The sequence below is a fragment of the Pogona vitticeps genome, chromosome 2, assembly GCF_051106095.1.
Source record: "Pogona vitticeps strain Pit_001003342236 chromosome 2, PviZW2.1, whole genome shotgun sequence".
NCBI classification, from domain to species: domain Eukaryota; kingdom Metazoa; phylum Chordata; class Lepidosauria; order Squamata; family Agamidae; genus Pogona; species Pogona vitticeps.
Genome location: NC_135784.1, coordinates 193,182,452 through 193,198,362, shown reverse-complemented (window position 1 = coordinate 193,198,362; position 15,911 = coordinate 193,182,452). Strand labels below are relative to the sequence as shown.

General features: G+C 42.8%; 1 long non-coding RNA gene across 1 annotated transcript; it reads left to right on the top strand.

The window, feature by feature from the left end:
- The first annotated feature begins 1,034 nt into the window (after nt 1-1,034).
- On the top strand, nt 1,035-14,370 carry LOC144586460 (uncharacterized). Its single transcript, XR_013541304.1, has 2 exons — nt 1,035-7,887; nt 13,454-14,370. It is a non-coding gene; the product is annotated as an uncharacterized LOC144586460 (long non-coding RNA).
- Nucleotides 14,371-15,911: the final 1,541 nt, after the last annotated feature.

Below are 15,911 nucleotides of genomic sequence, written 5' to 3'. Positions count from 1 at the left end.
AACAGAGCAGGGGAAGCGACAAACCGATGCTTAGACGGGGTGGAGGAGACGATGCTCCTTGGGGCATTACGCCTCTCTCATCGTCTGGGCTCAATCTGCTGCCGGGCCCGTTACCTAACCAAGATGAGGATTCTTCAGAGAATGCCTCTGGGCATGTACAGAGTGTGTGCCCCCATTCCCGCAACGGAAGAGGCGAGATAGGATCCCGTCCCTCTCCCCTTCAAGGACCAGAGTTCATTCCGACCAGGGCAAAGGGTAGGTACGTCGCTCTTATCTCCTCCCGGCAGGTTTGAGACCCAGGAGCTGTCAGGGGACGAAGGTGTTCCTCACCCTGACCCCGACGCCCTCCCCCCCCGTTCCTGGTCTTGCCCCTGCAGATTTGGCTCTCTCTCTCTCACACACACACACACACACACACACACACACACACACACGCTCCCAAGCGTCTCTATCCCTCCCAGCCCAGCTTGTTCTTCTTGCGTTGCTATGGAGCGAGGCGTTTCCAAGGGACATGCCAGGCAGCACCTGTGGCTGAAGCCGCCTCAGTTCAGTCTCCAGCCGAGCCAGCCTGCAGGGAGGGAGGCAGGGAGACTCTGCTCTCTCTCTCTCTCTCTCACACACACACACACACACACACGCTGCCCGTGCACCACAGGAGCAAGAGCACCGGGAATGGGAGGGGGGACAAGGCGGGAGAGCCCGGTTCCCCAGTCGCCTTCCTTCGTGGCCGCCCTAGACTCTTGCGCGCGTGGACGCTTCCTCTCGCCCCCCCCCCCTTTCTGCAGTTTGGTGCCCCTGTTAAGAGCCTTTGACACCCCATGTCCGCTCCCACGGTCTCTCCCTCCCCCCCTCCTCCCCCCAGTTCCCCACTGCCCTCGCTCCGCTCCCGCCGCGCCCCCCACCCCCGTCCTCGTCGACCACTCTTCCAGTGGGTTATTTTTTCCCTCCTCCTCCCTCGGAAGGTCTCCCTCGCTTCCTTCCCTTCTCGAGCCCGACTAGACCTTCTCCCCGCGCGCGCGCCTGAAGGGTACGGCGCGTAGCTAGAAGTCGGCACGCGCGCCCCCTCCTCGCTCTCTCGCTCGCTCTCTCGCTCGCGTGCTGCTGCCTCGAAGGGTTTTTGGGTTGCGCTGTCTTTTGGGGGTTTTGTTTCCTCCGCCACCCCACCCCCCCAGTAAGATTTAGGGGACATGTACATTTTGTTATTCTATCGAATTCAGAGTCCAGACCTATGGCTCTTCGAAGTTGTGGAATCTTTATATTCCCCCCCCTCCCGCACCCCAATTTTAGATCGAAAAAACCTGAGTGTGAATGTGCCAAACACGTGTTTAGAAGTGCATGCCTCATCATGCAAACATCTGGATGGGCGATGCCTTTATTAGACTACTCAAATATCCAAAACACACCATCGTTCTGCAGGCCTCTCTCTGAGGGCAGGCCTTGCAGAGCTTGAGGAGTCGGGAGAGAAAACAGAAAGTCCAGTCACCACCTTGATTGTTTGTGTTTCTGGTACTGGAATTGCCATGTTCCTCCTGGTTTATGCTGCTCATTGAAGCTGGGGCACCGTTCTTTCTATATAGAGCAACAGATGATTTCACAGAGTAAAGAGAGACACCACTGTTGGCTTGGCTCTCCCCTGATGGGAAACCTGAGCACAGCTCAGACTGACTTGCCAATCTCCATCTTGGAACTTCAGGTTCAGCTACTGATCCTTAAGCTTCAGCATCCAGCTAAGGCGGTTCTCTGTGCACCACCACCACTACCCCAGTTTTTCTCTCCTCCTAGCCCAACTCTGCAATGTGCAGCCAGACAAATAGCCCTGTCAGACTGGAAAGCCTGCATATTTTTGATACTTTCATACTTCAGTTAAAGTATCCGCCCTTAATTCTGAATTTTGCACAAGGATCATGCCACGTGTTTAAAATTTTCATTTGCAACGCAGGCTTTCAGGGCATTGTGAATTGTGCATTATCCTACTGAGGGTGACTTGGATGTCCACCCTGCTGAGAAGGAAAAGAGGTCATTTCCCTTTTTGCTAAGTGCAAAAGTATCCGTAAGCTTAACGCACTTCTCCCCCTGCTCACTTTGTCCTACACAACATGGTTGTTCCAACTAGCTGATAAAGTAGTTGTGGGCCTGAGGGTGCTTAATGCGAAATGCCACCTTTGTTTTCAGTTGCCTCAGGCAGCAGACTTGTGACTCCATTGACAGTGGCAGAATGGCTGTGTTCCTATTCACTCCTGCAGTCTGACTGTACATATGTTTACTCAGACAGGAGAAGCTCTGGATCCACTGGGTCTTACTCCCAGTAATGAATGCATAGGGCTGCTGCCCTTCTTGTGTGAGAGCAGGAGCAAAAATTGTGAAAAAGACAAAATTGGTGATAAGTTAGTTAACATTTAACTCTTTGCTTAACTCTTTGTGAGTCCCAGCATCTAAATCAGTTATGTTTAAGTTGGAAAGGGCAGTTTTTTTAATTACTAAGGTAGTGTTTCATTGCTCTTTAAATATATGTTACATAACTACAATAAAGCCTTAGCAGAAAAAAGAATAAAAATCCTGTTCATGATTTAATTTCTGTCCCCCCTTTCACTTTTTAAAAGCAAAATCAAAGTGTGCTGCTTATATACCGCTCCATAGCACTGAAAGCACTCTCTGGGAGGTTTACAATTTTAATTATGCAGGCTACTCATTGTCCCCCACCCACCCAAGCTTGGTATTCAGTCTGCTGACTTCAGATGAATGGAAGGCTGTGTCAATCTCAAGCCAGCAACATGAGCCTGTCACAATCAAACTCAGGTCATTAGCAGAGTCTTGGCTGGAGTACCCCAGTTTAACCACTGTGCCACAAGACTTCAAAGCAGGGGACTCCAAACTACAGCTCATGGGCCACATCCAGCCTCCTTGCCTTTTTATCCACCCTGGCGAATGCCGCAGGCTCGGGTCCATTCTCTTCAGCCCGTGCGTGTGCGCGCGAGTTCCTTCGGCCCTCGAAAATGTGTAAACTATATGATGTGGCCCTCATGATGAAAAGTTTGGTGACCCCTGCTTTAGAGGAAAGAAAACGATTTCATGAATTTTGAAAAATCCATTTCCCACCCCAACCCCACCAAAACCTTTCATGTTTCCCTTGCAATCTCAGCTGCTTACCTTCCTCTCTTTTAGCTTCTTGACTCCAAAGTGCCTTACAGCAATACCCCAGGGAGCCAAAATTCAGTTTCCTGGAACTTATGAGAAGCCTCATATGGTGTGTAGAGCACAGGAGGACCACCAAGCTGATGCACAAAAGACCATTCCCTCGTTCATGCTGCCCTTATTACCGGTTGATTAAAAATCTTTTAACCTTGCACTATAAGGATAACTGAATAACAAAGACTGCCAGGTTTCCATCCACTTATTTCTGTTCTGCTTTCTGAGATCATGCACCAATAGGTCACATTCAATTTTCAATAAGGCTTACTCCCCGGGAAAAATATTCATAGGACTGAATTTCCCTAACAATGCAAACTGATACAGATATGCTCAGAAATACATCCTGCCATGTTTTTATTCCTATATTTAGGCTTGTTTATTTATTAGATGCACATAGAGTCTGCCTTTTCTCCAAATGTGCTATTCATTTGTACGTTTTAGTAAGATACATATTTCTAAAAATGTTTTGTATGGAGGAGGGAGACTATGTTAGAAGACACTTAAACGGCAATCCCACATTCATGTAGTTTGGCCAGACCCCATTGGATGTAATGGGACTTGCTTCTCAGTATACAGTACTTGCATAGGATTGCAGTGTTACACTTTTTTAATAATAAGAACTGAGTCTGTTACATAAGCATTGGCATTGAGACTCCCTCCTACCCTTTTAAAATACTCATAAATAATTAAAGCCGCAATGCTGTATCCACCTACTTGTGACTAAGCCCTCTGAAGTCAGTGGAACCTACTTCTGAGTAGACATCTAAAGATTGTGCTCTAAGTGATATTGCTTCCCACTTTATCCACAAGGATGCAATTTCAAAGGATGCCATGGTACCTCTGCTACTGTAATCAGCACAAGAATTGCTAAAGATGTATGGGAACTCATCCTCTATTGCAGGCAGGAGAAAGACCTGTGTGATCAAGCCTGAAAGACCAGGAGGACCGATCACAGAGGAAGATTTGCTGCCTAAAGAGATGGCAGAAGCTGTTGCTTGAACAGGGATGTCTGATGTTCAAGGAGAGTTCAAAGGGGGAATCCCAAACAACTCAGGCACACTTGTTGAGGATCTCATCTCCCCAACACAGGCTCCGCCCATTAACAAAGCCTTCAAGTCACTCAGTCCTGATCCAGTATCAAAGTCTCAGTTACCATTTCATTCAGTAAAAAGATTTCCTGTGTGTACCAAAGACATGCCCATTAACAGAAGTTTGTGCTGTGTGCATAGGTGTCACCTATTTGTAACATCCCCATGTTCCCCTATCACTTACTTTTATCATTTCTTTTTACAATCAAACACATATATAAACAAGGTAATATGAAATATCTCTTCAAGGCTTTGAGCAGGCAGGCGCTACAAGCCTTCCAGCTGAAGACATTCATACTTCTTTAACAGGGGCTTATACAGATTGATGGAGAGTAAATTTATCAGTAGCTTCTAGTCATCATATCTATCTATCATCTCCTGCTTCAGGAACAGTATTCCTCTGAATACCAGTTGCTGAGGATCATGACGAAGTTTAAATTTTGAATGGCTTGGTATTATAGCTCACTGGTTATTAGCAGCCAGGTTATCATTACCATTATAGCTATTCCAGTGGTGCAAATAACTTCTAGTGTTGTTATTAACAATTTGCATTGGTGTTATCACCCGATCAAAAAATGTTCTTGTTCTTTCTAGTAGCCAATTCTGATATTGCAGCTTGGAAATGTTTATAAAAATAGTTAAGAAAGACAAAATCAAAGAACAATTGCCTTGCCACTTAGGACCGATAAGAGAATGTCATGAAACTTGGAGTATTCTGACAAAATTCCTCTTAAAGGCCTTAAACTGTCCTGTAAAAGTGACAAAGTTACACCCTAAGTAACTGTGTTATTACTCATTACATTGCCTATTAAACAAAGGTAACTAAGTTACATGTAGCTAGTGACTTCCAACCTCTGACTGAGAGAAGGTGATACTATCCTCCATGTAAGCTTCCAATATTGGCTACTATTAAAAACAGGATACTGGACTTTATAAATCTTTTGTCTTATACAACACAGCTTTTATGTTCTTAAATCCCACCACACTCAACAGAATTCAGTTCTAAGTAAACATGAATAGGATTACTGAACTATTAATCATTTTACCTTGGGTAAGAGTGGTCAAAGTATTGCCCTCCAGGTGGTGTTGACTATAATTTCCAGCATTCCTCACAATTATCTTACCAGATAAACCAGTTCTTTCTAGAAATGTCAGAAGTAGGAATTCATTAATTTGAATACAGGCTACATCTTAAATGGATTCACAGCCCACTGTTAGCGCCTATTATGCTCAGAATACCTCCGTTGTCACACAGATAATGACTGCTTGCAATGCAGGGGAAATCAGCTAAGAACCATGGGATATATGCCACCAGACTTTATTCAGTGGGAGTGCCGAAGGGACTGGGGATAATGGACTGGAGAGTGACTGTACACTCCCATTTTTAGAAGTTCTGTGAGACTTCAAAAATGTATATGATACACTGTCTTGAATAATCCCCACTACAGATATCTGATGTTATTTGTTCATGTACATCGTGATTTAGCCTTAGTTCAGGGATGCCGAAATTTTCTGAGCCCCTGAGCACTTTTTACATTTTCAGTAAAGAGCCTTTCCTGAATTTTCTACTCCTACCATCTCCTTCCCCAAGAAAACCAGTCACTCACAATATGCTTACATTCACACTGTTTGTTTTGGCATGGGGTTTCATAAATGCCCAGTCCAGTAGCATTAAAAGAGACATACAGTGTGCGTGATTTTGTAGCACTCTGTTATAAAACCACACCCAAATTAAAGCTGGTGTTGAGATCTAATGATGCACAGTAAAAATCATACATTCGGCACCATGGCACCAAGACATTCATCTGAGGCACTGATCCTTTTTGGGTTTTGTGATCTTTACATGTGATGTCAACAAGAAGCCTTGCTGTTTTCAAATGTGTTGCTTTTAAATCTATTTTAAATAATAGTTATGTGCTGTCAAGTCAATTTTTCCAGGTACACAGAGGCAGTTAACCCTTCCCTTCTTCTGGGGGTGCCCCAGGGACTGTGCAGCTTGCCCAAGGCCACAAAAGCTGGCTCTACTCACAGGAGGCCCACTGGGGGATTGAACTTCCAACCTCTGGCTCTGCAGGCAGACATATATACACCACTGAGTATCCAGCCACTTTAAATGTGTTTTTAGTACTGTTTAGCAGCGATGGGGACTTGCTGTCAAATCAGCATTGAATAGGGTTTTTACAGTTCATTGCATGGAATGGATAAAATCAGTAAATTGATGGTGTGTTTGGTGGGATTTTTTTTTAATCAAGCAAATTCAAGACATCCAATTTATTGGACCACACTTTGATGTATGTGTGTGTCTGTTTATTGTCCCTCTTGTGCATATACTCTTGCGCCATATTTCCTCTTATGCTCTTTGCCAGCTATTATATGACTCTGATGCCATCCTATTTGTCTCCATCGTCCCCTCGGTCTCACATGCCAGTCTCTGAGCTGCACCGCCTGACCACCAAAAGCATACTCTGCATTCTGCTTCCTCCCGGCGTAAGATCAACAGGACACAGTCCCTTTTAATTAAAAACAAACAAACAAACAAACATGTTTATTGGGTGGCCAGGCTTGCTTCAAAGCACAGATAGGGCCCAGAGGCATTCTGGGGAAATGAAGATAACAGGCTGCTGAAGCCTTGGTGTTTTGCTTTCAAGTGTTCCTTTTAAAAATATTTGTTGTTGTTGTTGCTTAAAAAAACAACACAGTAAAAAAAACAAAAAAAGAGGAAAAGAATAGAAAAGGTCTTGAAAGGGTCTGGAGCCTTAAGAAACCTCCATGGGTTGAGCTGTGCCTGTGAGAATCACAGTCAGGGAAGGTGGCCTGAGATGTATTTTCAGAAAGTTCCAATGAGATCATAGCACCAATGAATGGTAGCTCTTTTTGTTGCTCACACACTATGACACAAGTTCAAAGCCAAGGTTCTATGCCATCACCAGCCCACGCCCTTACATCTTGCACAAAGATGAACTGGATACTGTGACTTTCATCTACTATATGAGAGAAGAAGCACATTTTTTATTTTTGTACATCATTTTCTCTGCTCTTGCCAGGCATTGAGAGGAACATGTCCACTGAAAATCTTTCTCCCCTGACCAGTTAAAATCTATTCACTGGTCCCCTCCTCATCACCTTGTCAGCAAAGTCATAGGAGTAGAAACTTGGCTTTTTCAAAACAAAAATTAAAAGATTCTCAGGAAGCTGAGTTCGGTACCCACCATCACTTTCTGTTCTCTGCCCCTTCCCTGCACCTGCATAGAATCACATGATATCCACAGCCAAAGTGAAATGCAGTAATTATCAGTATCACATGACGTTTCTCCTTGCTGGAGGATGGGCCGCTGATTACTCTTTACTCACCAGCACCCGGCCACAGCTGTTACATTGCAGAATTTGTTACACTTCACATGACTGCAGAAGTGAAATAACTGCTAATTTAGGCCATTCGGGATCTCCTTTTCTGCCCTCTCTATGCGTCATGTATTTTAAAAAATGTGATAAGTAATTGGGGCAGAATAAGGGTTTGGCAGCGAATACTTTTTCCAAGTAAATTCTGTTGCATCCTTGAGTCACGTGCATCCAAGCAACTCCTGGAGGAATTACATAATGCATGTTCCAGGTAGGGGAATTACCTAACTGTCCTGCCATTGCTTGCTTCATCATACATGGACTGAAAGTTCTCTGAACAGCTTCTGAGGATGCCAGACTGGGCTGCAAGGCCCCTCACATGGGACTGATATCTATACTATGCTTGGGAAGTTCTGTGTGTTACACCCCAGCCATGGCTTAGTCATTTCAGGGAAGGCAACATGGTGCAAAGTGGTGGTGGTGGTGGTGAGTGCAGGTTGTGAAGACCATCTCCCCCTATGTTTGACAATAATTAGAAAGTGAGTCCTTGTATCAGTGTCTGAAACAAAAAATTTCCACTGCCCTAGCAGGTAGGCCAGTAAAATGAAGAGGCCCATCTCTGCTCCTGCAAATGAATTTAAGAAACTATAACAAACCATCCTGTTTTGCTTCTCCATTCACCAAGGTCATTTGTAGAAAAAGCAATGGAGGCATCTCAGCCCAGCAATGGGAAGACACATCTCTGCTCTGGCCAAGACATGCCTATGCTGCTTACCCTAACTCTCCTTCTTCTTTCACATTCCATCCATTGAATTTTAGGTTGCAAACATCTCAAGGGAGGTCCTGTTCTCTCATCCTTTGTCATATTCCATTTTTGTTCTATTCTCCTTTAATGACACTCAACAGATGGACAGACAGACAACTAGAATCCACGGTGTTTCTTAACAAGTGTAAAAGTACAGCCAAGCCTGAATTTATTACCATATAAAATTGGAAGATTAGAACATTACTAGAACATTAGAGGGAAAGGTTTAACATATTTCATTAATCATGACTGACCTTGAAAATCTTATCTGTTTACCTAAATGTGGTGGGGGGAAATTTTGACATATTTGGTTTTTCATATGTTAATCGTCGTCGTCGTCGTTTAGTCGTGTCCAACTCTTTGTGACCCCATGGACCAGAGCACGCCAGGCTCTCCTATCTTCCACTGCCTCCCATAGTTGTGTCAAATTCATGATGGTTGCTTCGCAGACACTGTCTCATCCTCTGTTGTCCCCTTCTCCTCTTGCCGTCACACTTTCCTAACATCAAGGTCTTTTCCAAGGAGTCTTCTCTTCTCATGAGATGGCCAAAGTATTGGAGCCTCAGCTTCAGGATCTGTCCTTCCAGTGAGCACTCCGGGTTGATTTCCTTTAGAATGGATAGGTTTGTTCTCCTTGCAGTCCAGGGGACTCTCAAGAGCCTCCTCCAGCACCACAATTCAAAGGCATCCATTCTTCGGCGGTCAGCTTTCTGTATGGTCCAGCTCTCACTTCCATACATCATGACAGAAAAAACCATAGCTTTGACTATGCAGACTTTTGTTGGCAAGGTGATGTCTCTGCTTTTTAAGATGCTGTCAAGGTTTGTCATCGCTTTCCTCCCAAGAAGCAGGTGTCTTTTAATTTTGTGGCTGCTGTCTCCATCTGCAGTGATCATGGAGCCCAAGAAAATAAAATCTGTCACTGCCTCCATATCTTCCCCTTCATTATCATTTATATATTTTTCTATACATTCTTTCTTTACATTATTTCCATTATACAGTTTCTGAAAAATTTTGTGAAAATTTTTCAATTTTTCTTTCATTATATTACAATTTTTACCTGTTCCATCTTTAATTATCCCTATTGAATTTTTTGCTCTTTTATTTTTACACATTCTAGCTAGCAATTTTGGGTTTTTGTTATTAAATTCAAAAAAATGTCTCTTTAAATACATCCAATCTCTTTGAACTTTCTCTATTTCTATATTATCTAATTCCTTTCTCTTAGCCTGAATTTCTATTAAAATTCTTCTATCTCTTTCTGTAAAAAATCTATTTTCTAAATTTTTCAAATCTTCTTCCAATATTTTCACATGTCCCTCCTTAATTTTTTTTAATTTACATGATTCTCTTATTATTATTCCTCTTGTAATTACTTTCATTATGTCCCACAACAGGCCTGGCTTAGCACCTCCTGTTTCATTTATTGTCCATAAGTCTAGCCATTCCTTCTTTATCTTTTCTATTATTTCTGGGTACTGCAAAATATTATTATCGATTCTCCACCTTTCAGAGTCTTTATAATCTTTCTTTATTTCAATCTCTATTAACATCAATGCATGTCTGTTATTTTAATAGGGTTTATTTCAGTATTGACTATCTTAGAAATTAAATCTTGATATATAAATATATGATCTATTCTAGAGTAAGTATTAGGTACTAGTGAAAAATAAGTATATCTTTTTTCATCACCTTTCATTTCTCTCCAAATATCCTTCAAATGGTTATTTTTTAATCTTTTACTTAATATTGTGTTTCTACGATAAATATCATTCCGACCATATGCAGTTTTATCTTTTAACTTATCCATAACCATATTGAAATCTTCTGCCATAATAACATAACCTTTCTTTACCTTTTCCATTTCTTTAAAAACCAAATCATAAAATTCTCCTTGTTTATTATTAGGTGTGTACACATTTACCAAAGTATATTCTTCCAACCCCATTTTACCTTGCATTATTATATATCTATCATTACAATCTTTTACTACCTTTTCTACTTTAAATTCACAGTTTTTGAAAATTATAATTGCTACACCTCTAGATTTAGAAGTTCCAAAAAAATTCATAAATGTCTATATTGTTCATCTTTAACTCATTAACTCCATTTGCTGATTGATGAGTCTCTTGTAGAAAGACAATATCCAGCTTGTTTTTCCTCAACAATGCTTCTATTCTTCTTCTTTTCACTGTTGATCCCAGGCCTCTAACGTTTAAAGTTGCAAGTCTTATTTTTCTACCCATGTGAGTTCAAAACTTTTCTTTCCAATAGGTCCTGTGTATAACCTTGCCTCCCACCAACCTACCAAAAATAAACTAAAACATAAAATAGACATAACAGCACCCCATAATTGATCTTCACCAATTTTGTGTACATATACATTCACATCCTCTCCACCATGGTCCCATGCCATGACCACTGGCATGAGCAAAAGGTGGGGGGGAGATGCCACCATCGTCCAGCAGAACCACGACCAGAGCCTCCTGTACAATGTTACGAGCCTCTATCCAAAGTTCTTCAGGCACTCTGTCCACCAAATCTAGTTCCTTAAATCTGTTCTTTACTTCCACTGTGTATTCATAAGGGATTTGGTTTAGATTATACCTGAGTAGCCCAGTGGTTTTTCCTACTCTCTTCAGTTTAAGCTTGAATTTTGCTATGAGAAGCTGATGATCAGAGCCGCAGTCAACTTCAGGTCTTGTTTTTGTTGACTGTATAGAACTTCTTCATCTTTGGCTGCAGAGAATATAATCAATCTGATTTCAATATTGCCCATCTGGTGATTTCCATGTATAAAGTCGCCTCTTGTGTTATTGGAAAAGAATGTTTGTGATGACCAGCTTGTTCTCTGTTAATCATAGAATCATAGAATAATGGAGTTGAAAGGGGCCTATTAAGGCCATTCAATCCAGCTCCAGTTGCTCAATGCAAGAATCAAAATCAAAATAGATCTGACAGATGGTTGTCCAATTTTCTCTTCAATGGCTCCAGTGCCAGAGTGCTCCCACAGCTGGAGGTCCATCTGACCTCAAAGAAAGTCATGCCGATTCATCACTATCCCTTTTTTGTTTGTACATATTTTCTTTCAAAATGAAAAAAACAAAAGCAACACAATGCCTGAAATGCAGCAGTGCTAACTTACTCTGCAGAAGGCTGATGATGTCATCAGCTGTGGCTTTTTTTTTTTTTTGAAATAAATCATGTCCAAATTCCTCCTGGCTGTCATTGATGTTAATGTCAGAAACCATAGGGTTGACAGAAAATGGAATATAATACCGTGGTTGATCATCCTTGCCTGCAACTGTTACATTTTGTTGGTGGTTTCTCTAGAAATTGCCTTTGGTGAGTGCAAATGGCCTTCTCCAACCTGGTATTTTTCTGATGTATACAAATGCCACAATAAGATTGCTGGCTAGGAATGACAGCATCTGTAGTCCAAAATATCTGGAAAGCACCAAGTTGGAGAAGGCTGTTGTTAAAGTGTGGTATCTAATGACCTGTGTAATTATACGTTGTCACTGATCTGCTGCATCTTTCCTTTGCACCCTTTTTAACCATGCACACATTCTATTCACTCACTCTTCAAATACCATGGATGAGGTGAAAGAATTGCATTAAACTCATAATAATTTCATGGATGTTGGCAAGTCTTCCAGTCCAAGTCTTCCGGCCCAAGTCCAAGTCTCAGTCTTTGGGTCTTGGGTCTTGAGTCCTTTGTCCTGCCCCGGGGGCAAACGACCCAGGACTCAGGACACAAGGCTTGGGACTGGGACCCAAAGATTTAGACTGCACACTGGCACTGCTCTGGGCTGGCTTCTGGCATTGTGCCACAGCTGATCTGGGCAGCAAAGCTGGGCACTGCATCCTAAATTGCAGCAAAGCCAGGTCACTGTGGCTGAGCAGGCCCTGCACTGCCCAGCTGATGGGTGGGGAAGCCAGGCTGCAGAATCCTGGAGCACAGTGGTGCTACTCTGACCTGGCTCCTGGGGCCATGCCACAGTTGAGCAGGGCAGCGAAGCTGACTATTGCATCCTAGATCACACCAACATGTCTCTTGGCTGACTCTGTGTGCCATGCCATAGCCACGCAGATTCCAACAAAATTACTCCTTCCTCTGCCCTTTCCAGCTCACATACAATCCAGATCCCTGCACCACGCACAAAGTGCATGCACCGAAACAGCGGTCCAATTTCCCTTCCTGAAGCTGCACCTGCTTCTGCACCTGCTGGCTATCAGCTGAGTGGAGAATGCATGGGTGGAGACAGCAGGTGACTGAGGGGAAGAAAAGGCAGAAGGGATTGGGAGGAGGCGAGGAGAAGAGGTTGGTTGAGGGGCAGGACAGAAGAAGAAGGTGGGGAAAGCTGAATGGGGAGGGAAGGAAAGCTTGGCTTGGCTTGGCTTGGCTTGGCTTGGCTGACTGGAGGCTGTCAAGAAACCAAAGAAATGTGGAGCAAGGGCATTCACATATGTGGAATCGATTCATTGGAATCCATCTCAAAATTAACAGACCTTTGGCAGGACAGCAGAAAAACTCACTCCCCTGGCAGAGTATCCGTCTGTGCACGTGCCTCGTTTGTACGCAAAAATCTAAATCGAGTTGTCTTCAGCCTAACACGGTACAACGGAGGTGCTTTTTGTCGGTGAGGTTGAGCCCTTGGAGGATGGGGTTTCTTTTCTATACCAGCCACCTGTCTCCCATGTTGCTCCCTTCTTTCTGTCCTCCCCCATGTACATGTCCACTCCGTTTCCCCTTTGTTCACTTCTTCAGTTTTAAACATCAACTAAATGTTTAAAACACAAAAATGGACCAGTGTTAGTTTTTACTATGAACCATAGATTTGGGTTGAAATGTATATTTTTTTTGTTTGTTTTCTTGTATACATTGTCACACAAGTTGCTATAAGATGTCATAATTTCATGAGTGTGGTGCTACATTACATAGTAGATCATATATTTTCAAATTAAAAATAAATAAATTTGCACTGATGCATAAGTATTACCATACTAACATGAAGATTATTTAATTAAGGATCAAACTACTCATGACGTGGAAGGTCTGTGGTCACATCTTTGGAGGCGCTTAACCTGAACTTCTTCCTGGCATTTGTTTCAAACAGTTAGAAGAATATTTAGTATTGGGGGCTCCCCCCGCTTTTGCAAGTGGTATAGCCCAGCTACACTTCTACCACCTCACAGTGAACTAGGTGAGAATGCTTCCCCAGTCCCTATGACTCACAGTTCCTATGATCTAATATAATGAATAATATTTCCTTGACAAGGGAAACAAGACAACAACATGGCAATGATGTTAAAAGATGGTCTAGGGCAGGTATCTTTGGTCTCCAAGTGTTGTTGGACTTCAGTTCTCAGAAACCCCAGCTAGCTGAGTCAATGGAAAGCAATTCTGGGAAACGTTTTAAAAAGAAAAGCAACACTTGAGAATTACTGGTGGAAGACTCATGAGGTTGCTATATTGTAAAAGCTACACAGGTCACTGTCTAGTGCAGAGGAGGGTGGTGACTCTGACATCAGGGGAATGGTTGGTGAATCCACTCATGCTTTTGGTCAGAATGTTACAGGAGCTGATCCTTATTCCCCAAATGTATAATTAACAAATAAAAGGAGAAAGCATAATTAATAGATCAAAGGAGTGAAACAATTTGCAAGCAGGTCTACTTTCCCTAGCCATACCATTCTTGGCAGGTAATAAATGTGAAGAAAATGGATTGTTGTACTTTGTTGCTTCGAATGTGTTTTTGATGCTAGTTTTGTTTACCCTTTTAGTATTTGTTTGGTCCTTTAAAAATATTTGTAATAGTTACTGTTTTTAGCTTTTATTGTCTTTTACTGATGTAAGTTGCCGCAGGTCCTTTTTAAGGAGAATAGCGGGGTAAAACTATTTTAAATAAATATTTTTTTTTTTACTTACATGGAAAGAAATCTATGGGAGGTGTGGGGGCCCTATGAAATAGGACAAAGATGCCTGACTGTCTGAAATTTCCATAAAAAGAGGAAGATTGCCCTACTTTGCCCTGCATGGGGTAACAACAATACAGCAGTGTTTCTTGGAAGTGGTGGTGGGTCCCTGGCCCATCAGCTGATACTACAGAGAAAGAGACAGAAAGAGATCATCTTTGAAGCTGCTTGGGAAAAAAGAGCCAGGCACCATGTGTGGATTAGCAGGAGTCGTGATGTGTCAGTGTAAAAGATCTGTACACGTCCCAGGACATCTTGCAATGAAAAGAACGGAGAAAAGAGAAGAAGCCTAGATAATCTGCAACATAAAACAGGACACACTTGAGAAAGCCAAAAGCTGAAGCATACATCGATACACCCTACACATACAAGTACTGACAGCATCTGCCATTTCCGGCTCCACATCTGAAATAAAGAACAATTGTGTTTTTTAAATTAATGTCAAGTTTTGGCAGTCTCTGTGGAGTATCACATTTTTGTGGACCATATTTTCATGGAGCTGCTCTGTGACTGTGGTGTGCGGAAGGGGCTCCCTCCCATTTTTCAGGGTGTGCTCTCACCTGATCAGCTCACAGTCCATCCCCCCCCCCCCGAGTATCAGGTGCCTTTCCTCCATCCATTTCTAAATCTATCTTTGAGTTTTAAAATGAGATATATTGGGGGGGGGGGCTGGAAGTGTACGGGAAGCCAGAATTCTCAGTAAGTGAAATGTGCCAGTTTCTCCACATTTGTGCAGAAACATGGTCTCCTTCCTGCTGTGAATTTGAGGCCTTCTTTTTGCCTGTTGGATGTGCAGCTGGAAACTGCAGCAGAGGTTTGTTTTCACTATGTGCAGGTTTTTGAATGCATGTTTCAGCGTTTGGACTTTGCCAACACTCTCTATTTTATGTTGCAGATTATCTAGGTTTCTCTCCCTTTCTCCAGTCTTTTCATCTCTAGCTCTCCTGGGATATGTACAGAGCCACATTGACAAATCACACTCTGCTCCTAATCCATACACTGTGCTTGGCTCTTTCTGCAGGCAGCTTCAAAGAGTCTATTTCAATCTCTCCCCCCACCCCACCCCACCTCCGTAGCAGCCGATGGGCCGGGGGCCACCATCAGTTCCAAGATATATTGCTCTGTTGTTACACCATGCCTATCAAGGTATATAGCAATGTTCCTCAGGTAGGCAGGCATTTTTATAAGAGACTTTAGACACTCAGGGATCTTTAGCTCTTCTCAGTTTCTCTATGTATGTTTACCATAATTTGGAAAAGCACAGAGCTGATGATGAAATTCAACCATGGAAAAAGGTCAATGTAAAAAGGCAAGGATTCAAAAGATGCAAACACCAGGAATGTTTCGGGGGGGGGAAGAAAAGAGGATGCAGTTTTGGAGGGGCATGCCCCCCCAAAACAAGAAACCCACCTACCCCTTGATTTTGCTCTGTTGCTGCATTCTTGTTATTGCATAAAAGAGTAGTCCTTCTCAAATATCAATTACAGTTTCAGTGTGAAATACAGTGTCAT